Below are 27,869 nucleotides of genomic sequence, written 5' to 3' on the forward strand. Positions count from 1 at the left end.
AGCAGGGAACCACAACCGGACCTGTTAGAAGACAGTCATGGCCAGGCCCAGGACAGTGGTTGTGGAGAGGAGAGACTGAAGGAAACAGGCCGGGAGAGACAAGAGCCAGAGACCAAAGGAACAGAGCAAGCGGAACAGGCAAAAGAGCAAGCGGAAAAGAGACCGAGGGAACAGCAGCCCAGCAGCCACACAGACCAGCCAGTTTTGAGGAAGAGACAGAAACATCTGTATCAGCTGGACTTTTCTCCCTGGGACGGTGAGTAAGCTCTCTCAGCCCACAGAACTCCCAATTAGTTTAGAGTGTTGAGGTTTTGGGATGGGTGAGTGAATATATATGTTTATGTTTGTGGGCATTGAAGTAAATTCATATAAAAGTAAGAGCTTTTGTTATGTCGTTTAGTCTCGTTTTTATGGTATAGTATTTTTATAACCGGTGTTTGTCTGATAGTTTGAGTTGTGGAAGGCCTAATTTACTTGAGTAAATTGTTTAATTTTAAATCTACCATTGTTGCTCTGGTTGAGTCACAATTGCCGGGACATAATTCCTTAGTTGAGGACCCAAAGGGAATCCGAGCGATTTGAACACGCTCACTCGAGAGAGGCTACTGGTTAGGAATAAACAGTGGTCCCTCTTTGAAGTTGCACTTCCGGGTGACATTTCACCATCACAGGAGAGAGAGTCACACAGGCATAGGTGGCAGTCGGGGTAACTGGTGTGGCATAAGGACAATCCCACTGGTCAGGCATAAACAGTGAGACTTGTTCTCTCTCTTGCAAAGCTGTCTCAGTGCGACACTTCTGGGTTGTGGTTTCAATGCCTGCAGGAGAGAGACACCCACAGTTATCTGACACCCAATAGCTGCCTGTTGTGGAGTAAAGGAAACCCTGGGCGAAATTCTCCGTTATCGGCGCAAAGTCCTCCGATCGGCGCCAAAAACGGCGCAAATCCGACCTTCATCATGCCGCCCCAAACGTCGCAAAGTCTCCGGCCCGGAATGGGCTAGCAGCGACGTGACGGGATCCGTTGCTTGCTCACGTGCTTCATGCCGTGCGGCGTGTATGATGCCGCACGGCGTGACGGCTCATCAGGACGCATTGCTCCCCCCCACCCGACCGGTACACCCAACCGGAACACCCGACCGGATGGCCGCACAGCCCCGAGGTTCCAGTCACGGGATGTGGAGGCGCACCTGGACGCAGTGGAGCAGAGGAGGGAGGCCCTGTATCCCGGACATGGCCGCAGAGTTGCCCCACGCCACAGCCGGCTTCTGTGGAGGGAGGTGGCAGAGGCCGTCACCGCTGTGGCCCTGACACCACGGACAGGCACCCAGTGCCACAAGAAGGTGAACGACCTTGTCAGAGCAGCCAGGGTGAGCCTCCCCCCCTGCCCGATATCCATATCCCCCATCCCCCATATCCCCCCTCCCCCATATCCCCTCGCCCCCATATCCCCCCCTCCCCCATATCCCCCCTCCCCCATATCCCCCCTCCCCCATATCCGCCTTCCCCCATTTCCCCAAGTGAATCCAGCCCTAACATTAACCTCTGCAATACACGCGCAACCGATGGCGTGCATTCAAATACCTGTCTAACACTGTTGCCTTTTACCCCTGCCACCACCCCCCCCCCCCCCCCACAGGAGAAACACGCAGACACCACGTGGGAACATGTGAGGACTGGAGGAGGCCCCGCTGATGAGAGGCCACTGACCGAACACGAGGAAAGGGCCCTGGAACTGGCTGGCGGATCTGAGGACCGGGAGGTTGCTGATGCAGAGGTCGGGGGCCCACCAGCAAGTGAGCCACCGACAGCCCGTCCCCATATCCCCCCTCCCCCATATCCCCCTCCCCCATATCCCCCCTCCCCTATATCCCCCTCCCCCATATCACCTGATCACTGCCTGCGTGTCTAACCATGCATGCTTCATTGTGTATCGCAGGAGCAAACGTCGAGGCACCCATCCCCGCAGATGCAGACCGCCCGCAGGATGCCCCTCGGAGGCCACGGGAGACGGAGAGACCCGGACCCTCCGGCATGCGACGCCCGCAGGATGCCCTTCGGAGGCCACGGGAGACGGAGAGACCCGGACCCTCCGGCATGCGACGCGCGCAGGATGCCCCTCGGAGGCCACGGGAGACAGAGAGACCCAGACCCTCCGGCATGCGACGCCCGCAGGTTGCCCCTCGCACACCACGAGAGACGGAGAGACCCGGACCCTCCGGCATGCGACGCCCGCAGGATGTCCCTTGGAGACCACTGGAGATGGAGAGACCTGGATCAACAGGGAGACGACGCCCCCGTCTCGTGCGGGTGCGACGACGCAGGCGTGTGCCACCCAGCGATGAGGGGCAGCCACAGGCCCCCGTCACAGCCGAGCCAGGACACCACTACCCAGGACACCACTACCCAGGACACCCCTACCCGGGACAGCACTAACCAGGAAAACAAAATTCCGGACAGTGACACAGAGTAGATGGGTGGAGACGAACCCCCACCCCAAAGTGCCATGGACTCAGAGTGGGGCGAAGAGCACGACACAACGCCACTGCTGTCACCAACACCCTCCACCATCGCAGAAACACTCACCTCGGTTGGGCACTTTAGTGATGAGGCGTCTGGTACACTCACTGATGCGCACAACACAGCCGTCCCGGTACAGCAGGCGGAGGTAGGAGCAGCAGAGGGGCCGGGCGGTCGGTGGGCAGCCCAGCCCAAGCGAACATCTGCCGCCCAGATGGATCCCGGGTTCCTGGAGTTACCACACCCACCCATAGATCCGATGCAACCACCGAACCGGAGACGAGCGAAGAGGGTGACGGCCGGCTTGCAGCGGCTGCAGTCGCAGGTGGAGGAGTCCACCCGCGTCCAGGAGCTGGGAGTGGTGCCGGTCATACGTGCCACCCAGGCCGACACCGCACGGGTGGCGTCCGCGGTGGAGGCAATGGGTGCGACGGTGTCAGACATGGGGAACGGTTTGCGAGGCCTGGGGCTTTCCGTGCAGGCGACGTCTGTGGCCCAGGACATGGCTGCCCTCTCACAGGCCATGAGCCAGCGGCAGATGGCAGAGGCGCTCAACGCCATAGCCCAGTCTCTGCAGCCATGGCCCAGTCTCTGCAGGCCATGGCCCAGTCTCAGCAGGCCATCGCTGAGGGCATCGGCGCCATTGCCCATGTGCGAGCCGGCGTCGCACAGTCACAGACAGGGTTTGCCAATCCCCTGAGCTCCATGGCTGCAAACCTGCAGACCCCTGTCGATACCAGCACGGGCCTCCAGGACTGGCAGCGCCAGATGTCGGGGCGGCGTCGGATGGCCAGTCCGTTCGCATCCCCCACCCATGTAGAGGCCTGGGGGCCATCGGGCACCCCGAGGGAGGAGGAGGTGCTGTGGTCCGTCCCGGGTCCCCCTGGAGGGGAGGTCCCGGAACACCGCGACACCTAGGACTCCCCCCCCCTTCCGTCCCAGGTGCATCGGGTGGGCAACGGGCAGGACAGGCTGGCAGCTCGCCATCCCAGTCGCCCGGGCCGCAGCCTGGCCCATCTAGGCCAGGACGCCCCAGGAAACGGCCGCCAAAAGGATCCCGTGTCAGAGGGCAGGAATCACAGGAGTCCACCTCCAGTTCTGCTGTACCGTCTGGGGAACCACGTAGACGTAGTCATAGGGTCCGGAAGGCCAAACAATTAGACACTGAGTAAGTTGGCACGGGTGCAGGGCACAGATGAGTTTTAGGGGCTAGGGCACTTGCATGAACTCCTTTCGTTATTAAAGTCAATGTTACACCTACAGAAGCTGCCTTTGTGCTCTGTCCAAAGCGTGCAGGGGTGTCATGTACATTGAGCGCAAGTGTGTGTGTGTGAGGGGTGGTCTTACCTCAGCCCCAGGTGAGTCTGCCCCCTTCTCCCTGGGCCGCCATCAACATCCCCCCGGGCAGAGGACGGGACCATGCGCTGCAGTGTCACAGCCGCATGCAGGGATGGTCCGGGTGGATGGTGGTACTGTGGCCATGGGTCAGACATAGTCCAACGATGTGGAGCCAGGAGCTCATCGCAGGGCGGGTTGTCATCATCCTCCATGGCCTGCAATAGACACGCGTCCACCGGCAACTGTGTGAGCCCGGCCGTTGTGCCCGCAGGTGGATCGGCAATGGGGGGGTGGTGTGCATGCGGGTGGGGTGGGGGGTGGGGTTGGGGAGGGGGGTGAGGGTGCTGGGTGGGTGGATGGGTGGGGGGTGTGGGTGGTCGGCTGTTGCCATGGTGTGCGGTCTGTGGCCATACTACCCGATTCCCATGCCCATCTAGTCAGTGAAGCGGGCGGCTATCAGTCTGTCCCGTGCCCGCTGGGCCAGCCGGTAACGGTGGACAGCCACCCGCCTGTGTCTACCCCGTCTGCCCTGACCATTACCCCCATCCCCCTCATCTGGGGAGGACTGCGCCTCTTCCTGCTGCTCCTCCACTCCGCCCTCCTCTGCTTGCGGCACATCGCCCCTCTGCTGGGCTATGTTGTGCAGGACGCAGCACACCACAATGATGCGGCCGACCCTATCTGACCGATACTGGAGGGCGCCCCCAGAGAGGTCCAGGCACCTGAAACGCATCTTCAGCACGCCAAAGCACCTCTCTATCACTCCCCTTGTCGCTACATGGGCATCATTGTAGCAGTTCTCCGCCTCATTGCGTGGCCTCCGTAGAGGCGTCATCAGCCACGATCGCAATGGGTAGCTCCTGTCGCCCAGCAACCAGCCTCTCAGCCGGGGATGGCGTCCCTCGTACATGCCGGTGATGTATGACCGCGACAACACGTATGAGTCGTGTACACTGCCCGGGTAACGGGAGCAGACGTGCAGGATCATCATGCGGTGGGCGCAGACCACCTGTCTGTTCATCGAATAGGTCCCCTTCCTATTGGTGAACACAGCCCTGTTATCTGCAGGTGGCCGCACGGCGACGTGCATCCCATCAATCGCGCCCTGGACCATGGGGAACCCGGCCACGGCAGAGAAGCCCACGGCCCGGGCATCTTGGCTGGCCCGGTCCACAGGGAAGCGGATGTAGCGGTGCGCAATGGCATATAGGGCGTCTGTCACTGCCCGGATGCACTGGTGCACAGATGTCTGCGATATGCCGGACAGGTCCCCACTCGGTGCCTGGAATGACCCCGTTGCATAAAAGTTCAGGGCCACCGTAACCTTGACGGACACGGGGAGAGGGTGTCCCCCGCCAGTGCCACGCGGTGACAGGTGTGCCAGCAAGTGGCAGATGTGTGCCACGGTTTCCCGCCTCAACCGGAGTCTCCTCCTGCATTCCCGGTCCGTGAGGTCCTGGTATGACTGCCGGGGCCGGTACACACGGGGCGCCCTCGGGTGCCTCCGTTGCCTTGGGGGCGCGACGTCCTCCTCCCCCTCCTCGTCCTGTCGGTCAGGTGTCCCTCCAGCCTGGGCGGCTGCCGCCTGCCCCTCTGCGGCAGCCTGCGCCGCCTCTCTGGCACGCTCCTCCTCCTCTTCCTCATCCAGGGCAACATACACATTAGCGGCTGCTGCCACGGCGTCCAACATCGCTGGATGATCGGAAAACATGACGGCCTGGTGGGGGAGGGGGGGGGGGGGGGGGGGGGGGGGGGAAATGACGACATGTCATCATTGCCCATACCCCCTCCTCCCCCCAGCTAGGTGGCATGGACCGCATGGGTCCAACTGTTGGAGGCTGGCACCTGGCCAGGTGGACCAACTCACTTGCCCTCGCACCCCCCTCCCCGGCACGGACCCCCCCCATCCTCCTCCCCGGCACCGACCCCCCCATCCTCCTGCCCGGCACGGACCCCCCCATCCTCCTCCCCGGCACGGACCCCCCCCCCCATCCCCCCTTGCCGGCACGGACCCCATCCTCCTCCCCGGCACTGACCCCATCCCCCTCCCCAGCACGGACCCCGTCCCCCCATCCCCCTCCACGGCACGGACACCCCCCCCCCCTCCCCGGCACGGACCCCCCCATCCTCCTCCCCGGCACGGACCCCCCCCCATCCCCCCTCCCCAGCACGGACCCCCCTCCCCGGCACGGACCCACCCCATCCTCCTCCCCGGCACGGACCCCCGTCTCCCCCGTCCCCCTCCCCGGCACGGACCCCCCCCATCCTCCTCCCCGGCACGGACCCCCCCCCATCCCCCCTCCCCAGCACGGACCCCCCTCCCCGGCACGGACCCCCCCCATCCTCCTCCCCGGCACGGACCCCCCCCATCCTCCTCCCCGGCACGGACCCCCGTCTCCCCCATCCCCCCTCCCCGGCACTCAGCCTCCCGTCCCCGGCACTCAACCCCCCTCCCGGCACTCCCCCGGAGCCCAGCCCACTCTAACCCCCCCCGCCCCCGCCGCACACACACACACAAAACCCTAGACACACCTCTCCCCCACACATTCAGACTGCGGCCACGCCATCTCCTGTCCAGCGGCCAACCCCCCAGGCCGTCACCCACCTCCACGCTGGTCGGCATAAACCTGGAGCACAGGTTGACGCCGATTGAAAGGAGGTTTGATTTACGCCGACGTGACCCGTCATCACGTCGACGGGACTTCGGCCCATCCAGACGGGAGAATATCGGCAGGCCCAAAATCGATTGCCTTGCGCCCACCCGTGCCATTCTCCGAGGTCTGCGGCGCCATTGACGCCCCGCCGACTTTTCTCCCTTCGGAGACTTCGGCGGGCGGCGGGGGCGGAATTCACGGCGTCCAACGGCCATTCTCCGACCCGCTGGGGGGTCGGCGAATGACGCCCCCTGTTACAAATGGTGACCGCGGCAGGATTACTGGGGTTTTGAAAGAGGACTTCCTCCTAACTATTCCCGTACCAGCCTCCCCGAACAGGCGCCGGAATGTGGTGACTAGGGGCTTTTCACAGTAACTTCATTTGAAGCCTTCTTGTGACAATAAGCGATATTCTTTTTTTTTTCATTTTCATTATTCAAGAAAATTAACCTCACAAAACTGGGTAGTAGCGCTCATGAGCTGAACAGCCAGCAGAAGCTGCAGCTGAGTGGACAGAGAGCAAGAGCCACAATAAAAGCCAAGAGAAGACAGTCTGGTTAGTGTGCCTATCCCAGCAGGTGGCAAAATTGGAGGAAAGAATTAAGCTGGAGAGCCAGCTTTGGGAATCCGAAGGGGATGCTCTCGCCATGGCTAGGAATGAAGAGAGGCTCTATGAGGAGTCATCTGAAGCCAGGCAGCTTATTTGGCAGGTAACAGTCAAACAGGAACACTCAGGAATATCTCCAATGTCAGGTAACTGAGGCAAAGGAGAGGGAGAGGAATTTCCAGGAACTCCACTCACAGGGTACCCAAAGGAACAGGGAGCTGGAGGGGAAGTTCAAAGATATACAAGCAGCTTACAGAGTAGAATGTAGTGAGCTGGGTGGTAGCGACCACAGATCTTGCCAGCTGAGGATCAAACAACTGGAATAGGCTCTGTCCCAGGCAAAGCGATGGATCTGCCTGATCAGGCTGGGAGGGCCCCCAGGAGATGAAGGGGTTCAGACAGCAGATGATACCCCAGGGGCAAGAGGCGTTAGACCTCCACCTGAGGTGCCGGTAAGGTGTCCGGGTCAGCAGGTGGGGTTCGGAGTGTCCAGGGAAGGACAGGACAAGGAGGATCAGGAAAATACGCTCAGTAGCGGTGTTTCCGCTATGTGTAGCACACCCGGAGGTGGGGTTACCGATCATGGTAGGGGAGCTGGACTTAGGGGAACAAGGGGGGAAACGGCCCTATGTGGGACACATGTGCCCAATAAGGCAGCGCAAGTATGGTGCCTCAGTGGGACAGGCAGATAGGGGACCACTGGAGAACAATATCATAATTCCCCATGGGACACAAGCCCTATGGGAAATGGTGTCCCACATCCCAAAGTTAAACAGAACAGGGGACCCTTCCATACACTTTATTGAGGTGCAGCAGGCAGCTGAAATAAATGATTGCGATGAAACTGAAAAGGTTAGGCTATTGCTGATGAGCCTGGACGCCTATCTTTGTAAAGCAATGACCTCACAGCAAGGGGGACGACCTGTGACAATGACGGCAGCTCAGGCTGCTGTTTTAGAGACAACAAAGAACAAAGAAATGTACAGCACAGGAACAGGCCCTTCGGCCCTCCAAGCCCGTGCCGACCATGCTGCCCGACTAAACTACAATCTTCTACACTTCCTGGGTCCGTATCCCTCTATTCCCATCCTATTCATGTATTTGTCAAGATGCCCCTTAAATGTCACTATCGTCCCTGCTTCCACGACCTCCTCCGGTAGCGAGTTCCAGGCACCCACTATCCTCTGCGTAAAAAACTTGCCTCGTACATCTACTCTAAACCTTGCCCCTCTCACCTTAAACCTATGCCCCCTAGTAATTGACCCCTCTACCCCGGGGAAAAGCCTCTGACTATCCACTCTGTCTATGCCCCTCATAATTTTGTAGACCTCTATCAGGTCGCCCCTCAACCTCCTTCGTTCCAGTGAGAACAAACCGAGTGTATTCAACCGCTCCTCATAGCTAATGCCCTCCATACCAGGCAACATTCTGGTAAATCTCTTCTGCACCCTCTCTAAAGCCTCCACATCCTTCTGATAGTGTGGCGACCAGAATTGAACACTATACTCCAAGTGTGGCCTAACTCAGGTTCTATACAGCTGCAACATGACTTGCCAATTCTTATACTCAATGCCCCGGCCAATGAAGGCAAGCATGCCGTATGCCTTCTTGACTACCTTCTCCACCTGTGTTGCCCCTTTCAGTGACCTGTGGACCTGTACTCCTAGATCTCTTTGACTTTCAATACTCTTGAGGGTTCTACCATTCACTGTATATTCCCTACCTGCATTAGACCTTCCAAAATGCATTACCTCACATTTGTCCGGATTAAACTCCACCTGCCATCTCTCCGCCCAAGTCTCCAAACAATCTAAATCCTGCTGTATCCTCTGACAGTCCTCATCGCTATCCGCAATTCCACCAACCTTTGTGTCGTCTGCAAACTTACTAATCAGACCAGTTACATTTTCCTACAAATCATTTATGTATACTACAAACAGCAAAGGTCCCAGCACTGATCCCTGTGGAACACCACTGGTCACAGCCCTCCAATTAGAAAAGCATCCTTCCATTGCTACTCTCTGCCTTCTATGACCTAGCCAGTTCTGTATCCACCTTGCCAGCTCACCCCTGATCCCGTGTGACTTCACCTTTTGTACTAGTCTACCATAAGGGACCTTGTCAAAGGCCTTACTGAAGTCCATATAGACAACATCCACTGCCCTACCTGCATCAATCATCTTAGTGACCTCCTCGAAAAACTCTATCAAGTTAGTGAGACACGACCTCCCCTTCACAAAACCATGCTGCCTCTCACTAATACGTCCATTTGCTTCCAAATGGGAGTAGATCCTGTCACAAAGAATTCTCTCCAGTAATTTCCCTACCACTGAAGTAAGGCTCACCGGCCTGTAGTTCCCGGGATTATCCTTGTTACCCTTCTTAAACAGAGGAACAACATTGGCTATTCTCCAGTCCTCCGGGACATCCCCTGAAGACAGTGAGGATCCAAAGATTTCTGTCAAGGCCTCAGCAATTTCCTCTCCAGCCTCCTTCAGTATTCTGGGGTAGATCCCATCAGGCCCTGGGGACTTATCTACCTTAATATTTTTTAAGACACCCAACACCTCGTCTTTTCGGATCTCAATGTGACCCAGGCTATCAACACACCCTTCTCCAGACTCAACATCTACCAATTTCTTCTCTTTGGTGAATACTGATGCAAAGTATTCATTTAGTACCTCGCCCATTTCCTCTGGCTCCACACATAGATTCCCTTGCCTATCCTTCAGTGGGCCAACCCTTTCCCTGGCTACCCTTTTGCTTTTTATGTACGTGTAAAAAGCCTTGGGAGTTTCCTTAACCCTATTCGCCAATTACTTTTCGTGACCCCTTCTAGCCCTCCTGACTCCTTGCTTAAGTTCCTTCCTACTTTCCTTTTATTCCACGCAGGCTTCGTCTGTTCCCAGCCTTTTAGCCCTGACAAATGCCTCCTTTTTCTTTTTGACGAGGCCTACAATATCTCTCGTTATCCAAGGTTCCCGAAAATTGCCGTATTTATCCTTCTTCCTCACAGGAACATGCCGGTCCTGACTTCCTTTCAACTGACACTTGAAAGCCTCCCACATGTCAGATGTTGATTTGCCCTCAAACATCCGCCCCCAATCTAAGTTCTTCAGTTCCCGCCTAATATTGTTATAATTAGCCTTCCCCCAATTTAGCACATTCATCCTAGGACCACTCTTATCCTTGTCCACCAGTACGTTAAAACTTACTGAATTGTGGTCACTCTTACCGAAATGCTCCCCTACTGAAACATCTACCACCTGGCCGGGCTCATTCCCCAATACCAGGTCCAGTACCGCCCCTTCCCTAGTTGGACTGTCTACATATTGTTTTAAGAAGCCCTCCTGGATGCTCCTTACACACTCCGCCCCATCTAAGCCCCTGGCACTAAGTGAGTCCCAGACTATGGGGCTGAATCGGGGTAACCCATTTGTAAGGGTGTGAGAGACAAATCAGAGGTAGGAGAGTCCCCAGACATGTTCGCAGATCGACTGTGGACCATTTATGAGGGAGCTTGCAGAGCTGCCCTTGACAGAAATAATTTAAATGGGAGAACAGCCCACTGGCTGAAAACACTAGTGGCCAACTGTTTACCAAGATTAAGAGCTAAAGCTGAAAATTGGTTCGACCCCCAAGACCCTACTCTTAGGGAGAATGAAGTGATCAGGAAGCTCACCCTTGCATACCGCAAGGAGAAGGGGAAAAGCCCTCCAGGGGAAAGGTACATGAAATTGCACCAGCACCCCCTAGGAGAAGGCAATGGAAACAGGAGGGCTGCCGAGTCGCCCGATAAGCAGCCACTATGCTATGGGTGTGGGAAGCCTGGTCACTACAAGAGAGACTGCAGAAGCCCTAACAAGCAGTTTGAGGGGGAGGCTCATGCAGTATTAACCCCAACTGCACCGACAGGGGAACCAGGATTAGGGATGTTTTCAATGAAAGATTTCATATCGTTCATGCAAGCACACAACCCGGACAGGTAGTTATGGCAACTGGCCAGAGCAACCGTATCCCGAGAACCTTATGACTGCCCTCGAAACAGCCCACTTATCTGTGCAAAATAGAATATGGCCCGTGCGGACGACCTTGGGTCCGGATGGAGGTACAGGATGTAGCAGGGAATTACTTGCTGGACACAGGTGCCTCCAGCACCATAGTCCACACGGACAATCCCCGAGCATCCCCTCTATCCAACGAGGTGCCCAACAGCCTTGTCGGCTTCACCGAAAACGAGAAGGCTGGGTTTTTCTCTGTCCCATTGTCCATTCGATTAGGAACACTCCAAACTCAGTGGAAGTGTGTCCTGGTGAGTTGGAAGCAGGCAGGGAAGGGAATACTAGGCGCTGATTTTATAGTGGCTCATCAGGTCTTGGTGGACCTGAGAAACCACTGTCTGTGAGGTACAATTTTTTTTTTTTTTTTTTTTTTTTTAAATATTTTATTGAAAATTTTTGGTCAACCAACACAGTACATTGTGCATCCTTTACACAACATTATAACAATACAGATAATAATGACCTTTTTTATATAAACAAAAAAAAACAACAACAAATAAATAAATATTAAATAACAAAAATAAAAACTAGCCCTAATTGGCAACTGCCTTGTCTCAGGCCACCCCCCCCCCCCCCCACCCACCCACCCCCATCCCTCCCCCCCGCCCCCCCCAAGTCCTGGGCTGCTGCTGCTGCCTTCTTTTTTCCCCCATCTATCTTTCCGCAAGATATTCGACGAACGGTTGCCACCGCCTGGTGAACCCTTGAGCCGACCCCCTTAGGACGAACTTAATCCGCTCTAACTTTATGAACCCCGCCATATCATTTATCCAGGTCTCCACCCCCGGGGGCTTGGCTTCTTTCCACATTAGCAATATCCTGCGCCGGGCTACTAGGGACGCAAAGGCCAAAACATCGGCCTCTCTCGCCTCCTGCACTCCCGGCTCTTGTGCAACCCCAAATATAGCCAACCCCCAGCTTGGTTCGACCCGGACTCCTACTACTTTCGAAAGCACCTTTGTCACCCCCATCCAAAACCCCTGTAGTGCCGGGCATGACCAAAACATATGGGTATGATTCGCTGGGCTTCTCGAGCACCTCGCACACCTATCCTCCACCCCAAAAAATTTACTGAGCCGTGTTCCAGTCATATGTGCCCTGTGTAATACCTTAAACTGAATCAGGCTTAGCCTGGCACACGAGGACGACGAGTTTACCCTGTTTAGGGCATCTGCCCACAGCCCCTCCTCGATCTCCTCCCCTAGCTCTTCTTCCCATTTCCCTTTTAGTTCGTCCACCATAGTCTCCCCTTCGTCCCTCATTTCCCTATATATATCCGACACCTTACCATCCCCCACCCATTTCTTTGAGATGACTCTGTCCTGCACCTCTTGTGTCGGGAGCTGCGGGAATTCCCTCACCTGTTGCCTCGCAAAAGCCCTCAATTGCATGTACCTGAATGCATTCCCTTGGGGCAACCCATATTTCTCGGTCAGCTCTCCCAGACTCGCGAACTTCCCATCCACAAATAGATCTTTCAGTTGCGTTATTCCTGCTCTTTGCCACATTCCATATCCCCCATCCATTCCCCCCGGGGCAAACCTATGGTTGTTTCTTATCGGGGACCCCCCCAATGCTCCGGTCTTTCCCCTATGTCGTCTCCACTGTCCCCAAATCTTCAGTGTAGCTACCACCACCGGACTCGTGGTATAGTTCCTCGGTGAGAACGGCAATGGGGCTGTCACCATAGCCTGCAAGCTGGTCCCCCTACAGGACGCCCTCTCTAATCTCTTCCACGCCGCTCCTTCCTCCTCTCCCATCCACTTACTCACCATTGAAATATTAGCGGCCCAATAATACTCACTTAGGCTCGGTAGTGCCAGCCCCCCCCTATCCCTACTACGCTGTAAGAATCCCTTCCTCACTCTCGGAGTCTTCCCGGCCCAAACAAAACCCATGATGCTCTTTTCTATCCTTTTAAAAAAAGCCTTCGTGATCACCACCGGGAGGCACTGAAACACAAAGAGGAATCTCGGGAGGACCACCATCTTAACCGCCTGCACCCTCCCTGCCATTGACAGTGCTACCATATCCCATCTCTTGAAATCTTCCTCCATCTGTTCCACCAACCGCGTTAAATTTAGCCTGTGCAATGTGCCCCAATTCTTAGCTATCTGGATCCCCAGGTAACGAAAGTCTCTTGTTACCTTCCTCAACGGTAGGTCTTCTATTTCTCTACTCTGCTCCCCTGGATGCACCACAAACAGCTCACTCTTCCCCATGTTCAATTTATACCCTGAAAAATCCCCAAACTCCCCAAGTATCCGCATTATTTCTGACATCCCCTCCGCCGGATCCGCCACATATAGTAGCAGATCATCCGCATATAAAGATACCCGGTGCTCTTCTCCTCCCCTAAGTATTCCCCTCCATCTCTTGGAACCTCTCAGCGCTATCGCCAGGGGCTCAATCGCCAGTGCAAACAGTAATGGGGACAGAGGACATCCCTGCCTTGTCCCTCTATGGAGCCGAAAATATGCCGATCCCCGTCCATTCGTGACCACACTCGCCACTGGGGCCCTATACAACAGCTGCACCCATCTAACATACCCCTCTCCAAAACCAAATCTCCTCAACACCTCCCACAGATAATCCCATTCCACTCTATCAAATGCTTTCTCGGCATCCATCGCCACTACTATCTCCGTTTCACCCTCTGGTGGGGCCATCATCATTACCCCTAACAGCCTCCGTATATTCGTGTTCAGCTGTCTCCCCTTCACAAACCCAGTTTGGTCCTCATGAACCACCCCCGGGACACATTCCTCTATTCTCATTGCCATTATCTTGGCCAGGACCTTGGCATCCACATTTAGGAGGGAAATTGGTCTGTAGGACCCGCATTGTAGCGGATCCTTTTCCTTCTTTAAGAGAAGCGATATCGTTGCTTCAGACATAGTCGGGGGCAGTTGTCCCCTTTCCTTTGCCTCGTTAAAGGTCCTCGTCAGTAGCGGGGCGAGCAAGTCCAAATATTTTCTGTAAAATTCAACTGGGAATCCGTCCGGTCCCGGGGCCTTTCCCGTCTGCATGTTCCTAATTCCTTTCACCACTTCTTCTACCGTGATCTGTGCTCCCAGTCCCACCCTTTCCTGCTCTTCCACCTTGGGAATTTCCAGCCGATCCAAAAAATCCATCATTCTCTCCCTCCCATCCGGGGGTTGAGCTTCATACAATTTTTTATAAAATGTCTTGAACACTTCATTCACTCTCTCCGCTCCCCGCTCCGTCTCTCCTTCCTCGTCCCTCACTCCCCCTATTTCCCTCGCTGCTCCCCTTTTCCTCAATTGGTGTGCCAGCAATCTGCTCGCCTTCTCTCCATATTCATACTGTACACCCTGCGCCTTCCTCCATTGTGCCTCTGCAGTGCCTGTAGTCAGCAAGTCAAATTCCACATGCAGCCTTTGCCTTTCCCTGTACAGTCCCTCCTCCGGTGCTTCCGCATATTGTCTGTCCACCCTCAAAAGTTCTTGCAGCAACCGCTCCCGTTCCTTACTCTCCTGCTTCCCTTTATGTGTCCTTATTGATATCAGCTCCCCCCTAACCACCGCCTTCAACGCCTCCCAGACCACTCCCACCTGAACCTCCCCATTGTCATTGAGTTCCAAGTACTTTTCAATACATCCCCTCACCCTTAGGCACACCCCCTCATCCGCCATTAGTCCCATGTCCATTCTCCAGGGTGGGCGCCCTCCTGTTTCCTCCCCTATCTCCAAGTCTACCCAGTGTGGGGCATGATCCGAAATGGCTATAGCCGTATATTCCGTTCCCCTCACCCTCGGGATCAATGCCCTACCCAACACAAAAAAGTCTATGCGCGAATAGACTTTATGGACATAGGAGAAAAACGAGAACTCCTTACTCCTAGGTCTACTGAATCTCCACGGGTCCACCCCTCCCATCTGCTCCATAAAATCCTTAAGCACCTTGGCTGCTGCCGGCCTCCTACCAGTCCTGGACTTCAACCTATCCAGCCTTGGTTCCAACACCGTGTTAAAGTCTCCCCCCATTATCAGCTTTCCCGTCTCTAGGTCCGAGATGCGTCCTAGCATTCGCCTCATAAAGTTGGCATCGTCCCAGTTCGGGGCATACACGTTTACCAAAACCACCATCTCTCCCTGTAATTTGCCACTCACCATCACGTATCTGCCCCCGTTATCCGCCACTATAGTCTTTGCCTCGAACATTACCCGCTTCCCCACTAATATAGCCACCCCCCTGTTTTTCGCATCCAGCCCCGAATGGAACACCTGCCCCACCCATCCTTTGCGCAGCCTAACCTGGTCTATCAGTTTCAGGTGCGTTTCCTGTAACATAACCACATCTGCTTTAAGTTTCTTAAGGTGTGCGAGTACTCGTGCCCTCTTTATCGGCCCGTTGAGCCCTCTCACGTTCCACGTGATCAGCCGAGTTGGGGGGCTTCCCACCCCCCCCCCCCCCCTTGCCGGTTAGCCATCATCTTTTTCCAGCTTCTCACCCAGTTCCCACGCAGCTGTATCTCCCCCAGGCGGTGCCCCCCCGCCCATCCTCTCCCGTACCCATTCCCCCCTTTCCCCAGCAGCAGCAACCCAGTAATTCCCCCCTCCCACCCCCCCCCCGCTAGACCCCCCGCTAGCGTAATTACTCCCCCCATGTTGCTCCCAGAAGTCAGCAAACTCTGGCTGACCTCGGCTTCCCCCCGTGACCACGGCTCGCACCGTGCGACGCCCCCTCCTTCCTGCTTCTCTATGCCCGCCATAATTATCATAGCGCGGGAACCAAGCCCGCGCCTCTCCCTCGGCCCCGCCTCCCATGGCCAACGCCCCATCTCCTCTCCCTCCCCACCTCCCCCCATCACCACCTGTGGGAGAAAGAAAAGTTACCATACCGCAGGATTAGAACATAAAACCCCTCTTCGCCCCCCCCCCATTCGCCCCACCACTTTGTCCAAACGTTCTTTTTCATAATCCACTCATTCCAATTTTTCTTCTACAATAAAAGTCCACGCTTCATCCGCCGTCTCAAAGTAGTGGTGCCTCCCTTGATATGTGACCCACAGTCTTGCCGGTTGCAGCATTCCAAATTTTATCTTCCTTTTGTGAAGTACCGCCTTGGCCCGATTAAAGCTCGCCCTCCTTCTCGCCACCTCCGCACTCCAATCTTGATAAACGCGGATCACCGCGTTCTCCCATTTACTGCACCGAGTTTTCTTCGCCCATCTAAGGACCATTTCTCTATCCTTAAAACGGAGGAATCTCACCACTATGGCTCTGGGAGTTTCTCCTGCTCTCGATCCTCGCACCATAACTCGGTATGCTCCCTCCACCTCCAACGGACCCGTCGGGGCCTCCGCTCCCATTAACGAGTGCAGCATCGTGCTCACATATGCCCCGACGTCCGCCCCCTCCACACCTTCAGGAAGGCCAAGAATCCTCAAGTTGTTCCTTCTTGCGTTGTTTTCCAGTGCCTCCAACCTCTCCACACATCGTTTCTGGTGTGCCTCCTGTATCTCCGACTTCACCACCAGGCCCTGTATATCGTTCTCATTCTCGGCTGCTTTCGCCTTCACGACCCGAAGCTCCTGCTCCTGGGTCTTGTCATGATATTCAAACACACACATCATGATGGACACACCAACAGGCAAATCAGAGCACACAACACCACAACCAATCACAGACAAGAACACCAACCACATAAAAAGCACGAGCACGACACCTGGTGGTCAGTAGGTCTGGGGATAAAGAAACAGAGAAGAGCTGTTACAACATCACAAGCAGGGAACCCCCACGTGCAGAGTGCAAAGACAAAACTGTACATAGTAAGTTTGAATAAAATAGCGTTGTACCATATACAACCGTGTTGGCTCATCTGTGTGTCAGAACACCCAACACCACATGGTACAGGAGTGGATCGATACCTGCCTACTAACCTGCCATTCTGGACATGGACCGCACCGACAAACCGCAGCCGTTGCAAGTCGCGGGGAACCTAGGTACCAATTGGAAGCTCTTCAGGCAGCGATTTGACCTGTACATCCGTGCCACCGAAAAACAGAGTGCCTCGGATGACACGAAGATTGCAATGCTCCTCTTCTACGCAGGTCAGCACGCCACCGACGTCTTCAACTCACTGGTGTTCGAAGAAGGCGAAAACCAATCCAAATATGACACGGTCATCCTCAAACTGGACCAGCACTTTCAAGTTGAAGTAAATGAAAGTTTTGAAAGATACCTCTTTCAGCAACGCCTGCAAGGTAAGGAGGAGCTTTTTCAACCCTTCTTGACGCACCTCCGGATTCTAGCGCAGTCCTGCGGTTACGGCACCACCACAGAGTCCATGATCAGGGACCAGATTGTTTTTGGCGTTGCCTCTAGTGGCCTACGCCAGCAGCTTCTTAAAATGAAAAGCCTCACCTTAGCGTCTGCTGTGGAAGCCTGTGTCCTCCACGAAAATGCTACCTGCCGTTTTGCCCGATTTCAGGCGTCCGAGTTGGCACGGAGGGGGTCCCCAGCCGTCGAATCGGCAAGCCAGGCCGCCCACGACGTCGAACGCATCCAGGCCGTCGATTACTTCCCGACCCACGGCCCGGACGACAGCGGCCGCTTCCCGCGCTTTTCGCGGTCTCCCGCGCAGGTGCGCGCCAAAAATAACGGCCACAACGAGGGACGCACTGCGCAGGCGCGCCCACCGCAAGATCGCACTGCGCATGCGCAGTGGCGCAACGAACGCCGTGACGTCATGACGTGCGGCAATTGTGGAGCTCTACATTTAAAAGGGCAATGTCCTGCAAAAAACCGACAGTGCCTCAGATGTGGCAAGATGGGCCACTACGCAGCCCACTGTCGTTCGGCTCAACCCATGGATCCGGCGCATCCTCGACAATCTCGCAGACAAGACAGGACCGTCCAGCCCACGCATCAAGACTTCCAGTTAAGTGATGCAGATGACCAGGATGCCTTCCGCGTTTCCGTCATCGATGTCAACAAGGTCAATGCCATCAATCCAGCCGATGAGTGGTGTGCCACCTTGACGGTCAACCGATCGCGCGTCGCCTTCCGTCTGGACACCGGCGCATCCGCCAACCTGATTGCATATTCTGCAGTCCAGGCCATGAAGGTCAAACCACCCATCACGCCATCCCGGCTCAAGATGGTTGACTATAACGGGAACGTCATCCCGTCCATAGGATCTTGCCAGCTACAGGTAACTCACAAGATGCACACGGCCACACTCCCCTTCGAAGTTGTCGGCTCATCAAAGGACTCGTTACTGGGCGCACAGGCGTGTAAGGTCCTTCACCTGGTACAGCGCATTATGTCTCTCTCTCCAGATGAGATATCCGACTTCCCGGATGCTGAGTTCCACGCAAATCTCCATTCCCTCCTTGCTCACAACCAGGAGGTTTTTGAAGGCATGGGGACATTGCCATACACGTACAAGATTCGACTCAGACCGGACGCCATCCCTGTCGTTCACGCACCTCGCAGGGTTCCTGCGCCACTCAAAGACCGCCTCAAGGTACAACTGCAGGTTCTTCAGGACCAAGGGGTCCTATCCAGGGTCACGGAGCCCACGCCATGGGTCAGCTCCATGGTCTGTGTAAAGAAGCCCTCTGGCGAGCTCCGTATATGTATAGATCCTAAAGATCTGAATAACAACATCATGCGGGAACACTATCCCATCCCGAAACGAGAGGACCTCACCAGCGAGATGGCGCGAGCCAAAATATTCACCAAATTGGATGCGTCCAAAGGATTTTGGCAGATCCAACTGGACCCGGCCAGCCGAAGACTATGCACATTCAACACCCCTTTTGGCAGATTCTGCTACAACCGGATGCCATTCGGCATCATTTCAGCATCTGAAGTTTTCCACCGCATTATGGAGCAGATGATGGAAGGCATCGAAGGGGTACGTGTATATGTGGACGATATCATCATTTGGTCCACCACTCCGCAGGAACACATGCATCGTCTACGACGTGTCTTCACCCGCATACGACAAAATGGCCTGCGTCTCAACCGTGCGAAGTGTGCTTTCGGCCAGACGGAGCTGAAATTCCTCGGGGACCACATCTCAAGGTCAGGGGTCCGTCCCGATGCAGACAAGGTTAGCGCCATCACAGCCATGCCACGACCGGCTGACAAGAAGGCTGTCCTAAGATTCCTGGGCATGGTCAACTTCCTTGGGAAGTTCATTCCCAACCTGGCTTCTCATACAACAAATATGCGCCATCTCGTAAAAAAATCGACAGAATTCAACTGGCACCAATCGCATCAGCGGGAATGGGAGGAGCTCAAGCACAAACTGGTCACGGCACCAGTGCTGGCCTTCTTTGACACGACTCGCCCTACAAAGATCTCAACAGACGCCAGCCAATCTGGTATTGGAGCGGTACTCCTGCAAAAAGACAGCACGTCGTCATGGGCCCCGGTTGCATATGCCTCACGAGCCATGACCCCTACCGAACAGCGCTACGCGCAAATCGAAAAAGAATGCCTGGGCTTGTTAACTGGACTGGACAAGTTCCACGACTATGTGTATGGCCTGCCACGATTTACGGTCGAAACTGACCACCGCCCCCTGGTCAACATCATTAACAAAGACCTGAACGACATGACTCCTCGCCTCCAGCGCATCTTACTTAAACTCAGGAGGTACGATTTCGAACTGATCTACACTCCGGGGAAGGATCTCATCGTGGCGGACACTCTTTCCCGAGCAGTGAGCACACCACCAGATGCGGAGGGGTTCGTGCGTCAAATTGAGGCACACGTAACTCTGACAGCAGCAAATCTGCCAGCTGATGATCCTAGTCTGGCCCACATACGCGCAGAGACGGCGACTGACCCCCTTCTGCAGCGAGTGATGCGCCACATGACGGAAGGGTGGCTCAAAGGGCAGTGCCCCCAGTTTTATAATGTGCGAGATGATCTTACCAACATAGACGGGGTCCTTATGAAATCAGACAGGATCGTTATTCCGCACAGCGTGCGCCAGATGATTCTTCATCAACTACACGAAGGCCACTTGGGCGTCGAAAAATGCAGACGAAGGGCCCGGGAGGCGGTATATTGGCCGGGTATTAATGAAGACATAGCCAACATGGTGCTCAACTGCACAACCTGTCAGAGGTTTCAGCCGGCGCAACCTCCGGAAACACTTCTACCACACGAGATGGTGACGTCCCCCTGGGCGAAGGTGGGTGTTGACCTATTTCACGCGCTCGGCAGAGATTACATCGTTATTATAGACTACTTCTCAAACTACCCGGAAGTCATGCCTCTCCATGATCTGACGTCGTCCGCAGTCATTGGGGCCTGCAAGGAAACATTTGCTCGCTATGGCATTCCAAGGACTGTCATGTCAGACAATGGACCCTGCTTCCCCAGCCGTGAATGGTCGTCCTTTGCCGCAGCATATGGTTTCACTCATGTGACATCCAGCCCTCTACATCCACAATCGAACGGGAAGGCTGAAAAGGGTGTCCACATCGCCAAGCGGCTCCTGTGCAAGGCGGCTGCTGCCGGATCGGACTTTAACCTTGCCTTGCTGGCCTATCGATCGGCCCCGCTATCCACGGGTCTCTCGCCAGCGCAGCTACTAATGGGTCGCTCCCTCAGGACGACGGTACCTTCCATCCTGGCACCAACAACAGACCATGAGACGGTTCTTCGGAACATGCAAATGCAGCGTGATCGCCAGAAAAGTCGGTACGACACACGAGCGACGGACCTGCCCCCCCTGTCCTCCGGAGACAAAGTACGCGTCCATCAACCGTATGGTGGCTGGTCAGCACCGGCCGAAGTCCTCCGACAAGTGGCTCCCCGCTCGTTCCTGGTTCGCATGCCGGATGGTTCAGTGCGTCGCCGCAATCGGTGCGCCCTTCGCCGACTTCCACGCTCACAGCCACACAGTACGCACACGCCAGATCCTCAACAGGCTTCCGAGGATGACTTTGTGGAGCTGCCGCACATCACGCCCTTTCCATCGCCACCCATGGCCATGCCTGCACAGCAGCCGGTGGTTCTTGATCCACCCTTGAGGCGGTCAACCCGAACTCGTCGCAAGCCCATTAGACTGGACTTATAATACCGTTCATATGTTTAACAAGTTGCACAATTTTACATGATAACCTGTTGTTGTTTATCGTTCCAGATGTCGTCTGACTGGACAACTGTTCAAGTTTTTTTTTTCTTCTTCTCTCGTTCGCATTTATGTTATGTTATGGTACAACTTGGTTCATGTGACGCACCCGACATCGCCCCATGTACATAGTTCCGTCATATGCACATGCTGCACACGACACACACACACTCTTAGATGCACTCACGACACGATCATATTTATTACCACGTAGGCACATATCTTTGTAAAAAGGGGGGATGTCATGATATTCAAACACACACATCATGATGGACACACCAACAGGCAAATCAGAGCACACAACACCACAACCAATCACAGACAAGAACACCAACCACATAAAAAGCACGAGCACGACACCTGGTGGTCAGTAGGTCTGGGGATAAAGAAACAGAGAAGAGCTGTTACAACATCACAAGCAGGGAACCCCCACGTGCAGAGTGCAAAGACAAAACTGTACATAGTAAGTTTGAAGAAAATAGCGTTGTACCATATACAACCGTGTTGGCTCATCTGTGTGTCAGAACACCCAACACCACAGGTCTTTTGTTCCTCTTTCAGCCCTTCGATCGCCTGTAGTATCGGGGCCAACAACTCTTTCTTCATTTCCTTTTTTATCTCCTCCACGCAGCATTTCAAGAACTCTTGTTGTTCAGGGCCCCATATGAAACTGCCACCTTCCGACGCCATCTTGGTTTCTGCTTGCCTTCCTTGCCGTTGTTCCAAAGGATCCGCTGCAATCCGGCCACTTTCCTCTCCTTTTTCCATCCGTGTCCAGGGGGAACACCCTTCTGGTTTACCGCATGGTGTTTTTAGCCGTTAAAATTGCCGTTGGGGCTCCTATCAAGAGCCCAAAAGTCCGTTCCACCGGGAGCTGCCGAAACGTGCGACTTAGCTGGTCATCGCCGCACCCGTAAGTCCGTCTGTGAGGTACAATTAACGAGGGGGCGGAGAGAGAGGTGATGATCATAGAAGGGGTGCTGGGAGGGGGGGCTCTGTGTACTGTGAAACCGAACGAGTGTTATGACCTTGAAGCTTAGGTTAGAAACACCCCAGCAGAAAACCTTGCAGCATTTGCCACCCACACGCATGACTGTGGGAGAGTCACAGGCATAGAAGTCAGACTAGATGGGGATCCCATGCCCAAACCCCCAAAACAATATAACTTCCCCAGGGAAGCTGAGGCAGATCTGGAAACTGCCCTAAGCTCGCTCGTCAAACAGGGTATCCTGAGACCCATAGCCACCCATGTTAATTTACAAGAAAACTGGACAACTGGAGGGCCACAATAGGTTACAGAGTCCTCAACAAAAACATTCCTGCCTGCGCTCCAACCGTAGCCGCAGTGCCAGACTTGTTCGCGGAAATCCCAGCATCCGCATTTGTGTTCACAGTTTTGGACATTTCAAACGGCTTCTGGTCCATCCCGTTTAGAAAAGAGGACCAGTACAAATTCGCCTTTACCTTTAAAGGGCAGCACTATACCTGGAGCTGTCTCCCGCAGGGCTTTCACAACAGCCCAAGCATATTCCTCCAATGTATGGCAGGTTGTCTAAAGGAGTTTAGCGAGCCCCACAGGCTCATACAATATGTAAATGATGTGTTGCTGTTCATTGATAACGGTGAGGAGCACAGCCCCATGGTAAATGAATTGCTGGAGTTACTCAGGAAAAGTGGTCTGAAGGTCAACCCCAAAAAGGCACAAATAGGGTTCAGGGAGGTAAAATTCTTGGGGCTGACAATTAGAGCTGGAGAGAGGGCAATCGATGAGGCACGGAGGAAGACAGTGCAGGAGCTCCCTGTCCCAACAAACGTAAGGGGAGTGGGATCCTTCTTAGTGATCGCAGGCTACTGTAGGGATTTCAGAGCCCCTCTGCTCAGATTCTTACACAAAGGAGTGGGAATGGGATAGGCAGTGTGAAACAGCCTTTGTCCATTTAAAACAAGACCTACAGAAAGCACCAGCCCTGGGATCGATCAAGCCCAGGCGGGAATTTTTCCTGGAAGTAGCGGCCAGCAGCGACAGTCTTAGCGCAGTGTTGCTCCAGGAAAGGCATGGCCGGTTGAGGCCAGTGGTGTATTCCTCCAGGGTCCTCACAGAGGTAGAAAGAGCATATTCTAACTGAGCACCACTTGTTAGCCACCCACTGGGCAGTGAAAAGGGTAACGCTTTCCATCAGAATGTCCCCATCACTCTTTTGACACACCACACCCTGACCCAAATGCTGTTAGACGGTAGGATTAAGGACGATACTGTGAGCAGTGCGAGAATCACGAGCTGGACTCTTCTCTCCCAAATGTCACGAAAGGTTAAAGGGCTAGGCGAGCCCATGCTCGCCACCAATTTGATTTACTCAGAGAGCCGCATCAGTGCTCAGTAGGAGGGGTATGGGACGTGGATTTCGGGTTTAGGGCAGGGTTACACCCCACAGGCAGGGAAATCTATGTTGATGGGTCGAGCACAGTTTCTCCGGGCACCAGGCTCACAGGCTGTGTAATATGGGACCCCGAGGCAGACATAGCTTTAGCCCTCAAACTCCCCCAAACCTTAAGTGCTCAGCAGGCGGAACTAGCAGCCGTAATGTATGTAGTCACCCACCCCGAGGTTTTCCCCATCCCATACACTATTTGCTCCGACAGCATGTTTACCTGCAACTCCTGTACAGAATACTTGGCTATCTGGTCTCACTGAGGGTACACCTCCTCAGATGGAAAGCCCCTAGCAACCAAACCCCTGCTAGAAAGAAGCACGGTAGCATTGTGGATAGCACAATTGCTTCACAGCTCCAGGGTTCCAGGTTCGATTCCGGCTTAGGTCACTGTCTGTGCGGAGTCTGCACATCCTCCCCGTGTGTGCGTGGGTTTCCTCCGGGTGCTCCGGTTTCCTCCCACAGTCCAAAGATGTGCAGGTTAGGTGGATTGGCCATGATAAATTGCCCTTAGTGTCCAAAATTGCCCTTAGTGTTGGGTGGGGTTACTGGGTCATGGGGATAGGGTGGAGGTGTTGACCTTGGGTAGGGTGCTCTTTCCAAGAGCCGGTGCAGACTTGATGGGCCAAATGGCCTCCTTCTGCACTGTAAATTCTATGATGATGTTAATCTATGATGAATTGCAGCAGTAGGGAAGGGTGGAGACAGGTACATCCATAAAATGAAAGCTCACTCAAAAACTGAGCCACGAGCCGAGTGGAATCAGCAGGCAGATCAACTGGCGAAGGAAGGGGCAAGAACCAGTGTGGCCTGGGACCCCTATGAGGAATGTCGGGTAGCAGCGGTCAGCGGACAGCCGGAGGAAAAAGGGGTGGTTTTGTCCCCAGACCTTGGCACGGTACAGGCGCAGGATCCTATCCTGAAGGCTACCTTAGCTGCTATCTGCCGACAGGAGAAAATAGAGGGTCCGTATGAGGCTGCAGACATAATCGTACGGGAGGGCATGCTTTTTGAAGGAGATAAGTGGGTAGTGCCTTTCCTGTGCCATAAAGAGTTTCTGCAGCCAGCACATGAGAGTCCCGGGGCCGGACATCCCGGACCAGAAACCACCGGCATCTCCACATCACAGAAACCACCTGGCAGTGAGTGGAAATGGTGGGATGGTGGCCAGGTCTCAGGGAAGACGTCCGCGATTTTTGTGCAGGCTGCTTAGTCTGTGCAGCAAATAACCTGGATCCCCAGAAGAGGAAGGTTTCCATGGGGCACATCAGGAGGGTGGAGGTGTGGTGATATGCATCACTGTAAATTCACAAGGGATTAATGTAGATACACTAGGGCACTGTAAATACACAAGGGGTTAATGTAAATACACGAGAACTAAATAAACACTAGAGGGAGCAACAGAGACATCATGACACACAGACATTCAACCAATAGGCCAGTAAGATAGGACACGACCAATTGGCAGTCAAGACACACCCAGAGGTGACACTACCACAAGGGGGCTAACTATATAAAAGGACAGGGCACACATACTCTTTCTCTTTCCATAGGTGGCACTCAGAGAGACAGGGGCAGATCAGATCAGGGAAGCATCACACCCACCGCATGGATTAGAGCAGACTGGTTAGTTAGATTGAGTTACTATAGTAAAATTAGCAGGAGAGTCAAACCCAAGTAGGAGAATTGTTAACTGTTCAATAAATGTGTTAAATCTATCTCCAAGTCTGAACGTTCCTTTGTCAGAGTATAGAAGCAGCTTATGCTACGTGAAGAAGCATAACACATGGTACCAGTGAGTGACCTGTTTAAACCCTATAGTTCAACTCAACAAATCCATGACAACCAGCAACAGCACCCAGGCAAGATGTTCGAGATTCCAGTTCCACAGCAGCTTTGGTACCACGGCAATCTCAGTGCAAACTGGCGGGCGTTCAGGCAGAGATTCGCGATCTACCTGGTAGCGTCCGACCTAGATGAAAATAAAGCTGCTACTCACCATCGCGGGTGCAAGAGCAGCAGAAATCTTTCAGGCCTTCAAGTACTCCAAAGGGTAAGACAAGAGGGACTTCCAGGCAGTCCTGGAGAAGTTTCAAGAATTCTGCAAGGAAAACACAAGAGACAACAGCAAAAGAGGCGACAACACTCACCACGAGGGGAAGGTAGGCCTGCAAATGCAGAAAACGGCAGTTTTGATTGGCAGCCATCTTGGGAAAGGAGCTGCACATGCGCAGTTGTAAAAATGGTGCCACGTAACGGAACAGCGATCTGCGCATGCGCAGTCCATTCCTATGTTCTACGTCACAAGCGTCAAGACATCAGAGACATCGGACCATGCCCACTTAAAGGAGAAATGTCCCAAAACAGTGGAAAAAAAATTTAAAGCCGTAAAACACCATTCTTTCACCTGGGACGACAGCACGATGCCTGAACTTTGGCCAGTCGCTGAAAGTAACCTCCACAGAACCCTGCAACAAGCAGTTAGCACCGCCCAAAGCAATGATTTAGCCCTTGACGACTACGACTCACGTTGATTACTTCTTTGGACATCGCGAGCACAATGACAGCTCCGACACAAAAAGTGATGACTATGACTTGAAGACTATGACTCAGATGAAGATTTCATCTTTGGAGATGGCGACCCCATCTAAAAGCCTAAGAGACAACAGGGATGATACTAGGGGACTGCATGGTGCCGAAAGTGGGGGCCCAGTCTGCACCTGGAACGCATGCGGACCCCAAGAGCCAGTGATAAAAGATGGAGAAAGGGGCAGTCAGACCCCTCAGAGAGAAGAATGCTGGCCAGCAGGGTCCAGCCAGCCAGGCGACTGGCCTCGCCTGAGTGAAGGCAGGTTTTAGCTTGGCCAACCGGAGATGGGTGGCATTGTACATAATATTTATTTATTTATTCATTTTCCCCCCCCAGGAGTAGTTTATGTTTTAGTTTTAAATCCTGAGTGTGCATTATTTTTTGAATGTAGACAGTGGGTGGAATTGTGAAAGGATGTTTTTACCTATTTTGCAGATTGCACATGAGAAACCTGAAAACATGGATGATGCTGACAGACTGTTTGGGGACCTGTGCCGGACGCCGTGGGGACACAGAGGAGTCCCTGATCTATGGGTGCTCTGGGGGCAAGGCAACCCTTGTAACGACCAAACAGGGGAACCCAATCGCAGATGACCAGGCCAGTTATTCCCACAAGGGGAGATGGCCTGGATGGCTGGGATCGAATTCGACCAGATTCTCCAGCCACAAGAGCTTGGCTTATGGGGAAGCATCAGTTCCCTGTGCGGAAATTAAAGTGGTGACGGACAGGGTTGGGTGACTGAGGGCAGGAGTGGGTGCTTAACCTGTAAAGGGGATGTACCTTTTGGGAGATGGTGGCTCAGGAAGCTGAGTCCGGACATGAGGGATCGGTCCTCGGACTGGGAAAGACTGGACAATGATACCGACTGGACCATCACGGGGTCAATGGGAGGGGTCACAGTATGTTGGGAAAAATGATGGGCGTACAACCAGAGGCTGTGTTTATGTTATGGGGGTCTGCCAGGGTATGTCCCGAAGGGGCATCAATTAAGTTTGTAAGCTGGTGGCAGGACCCCGGGAACAGGATAAATTGGGACCGCAGCGGGTGGCATGTGTCGCTCCCCAGGAAGGGATGGCAGAGAAGGCCAGCGGACTGCTGGTTCAGGTGAAGAACCCCTCCCCAACCCAACCCATCGACCCTCACAACTGCCCGACCACCACTAGGGGCCAGGGAATGGATTAGTGCTGGTACCGACCGAGAAGCTATTATACCAAGGGGTGCATTACGCTGTGGCTTCAGTCATTTTAAATCTAACTGAGGTGCGATTACCTGCCTGGTGCCCTCGCGAGACAGAATTGCTGTATCAAGCCCTACTAAAAACATGTTCCAACAATTTTACAACCTAGATTTTGGTTATAACATTCCCCCTTTAAAGGAGAGGCTCATGGAACTGCTGGCTGGCATCCCAAGAACAAATAAAACAAATATACCATCCAACACTGGTGCCATGTAATGTTCTTGTCGGATGACCTGATTTATATTACAAGAACACTTGTAGAAACGATTTATTAACATTAATTGCGGGTCAGATATATAAAAATCAAGAG

The 27,869-nt window shown here is 54.2% G+C and overlaps 1 long non-coding RNA gene across 1 annotated transcript; it reads left to right on the forward strand.

Moving 5' to 3' along the window:
• Positions 1-27,759, forward strand: LOC140425720 (uncharacterized). Its single transcript, XR_011947949.1, has 2 exons — positions 1-256; positions 26,757-27,759. It is a non-coding gene; the product is annotated as an uncharacterized lncRNA (long non-coding RNA).
• The last annotated feature ends 110 nt before the right edge of the window (positions 27,760-27,869 follow it).

This window comes from Scyliorhinus torazame, chromosome 6 (genome assembly GCF_047496885.1).
Source record: "Scyliorhinus torazame isolate Kashiwa2021f chromosome 6, sScyTor2.1, whole genome shotgun sequence".
Lineage (NCBI taxonomy): Eukaryota > Metazoa > Chordata > Chondrichthyes > Carcharhiniformes > Scyliorhinidae > Scyliorhinus > Scyliorhinus torazame.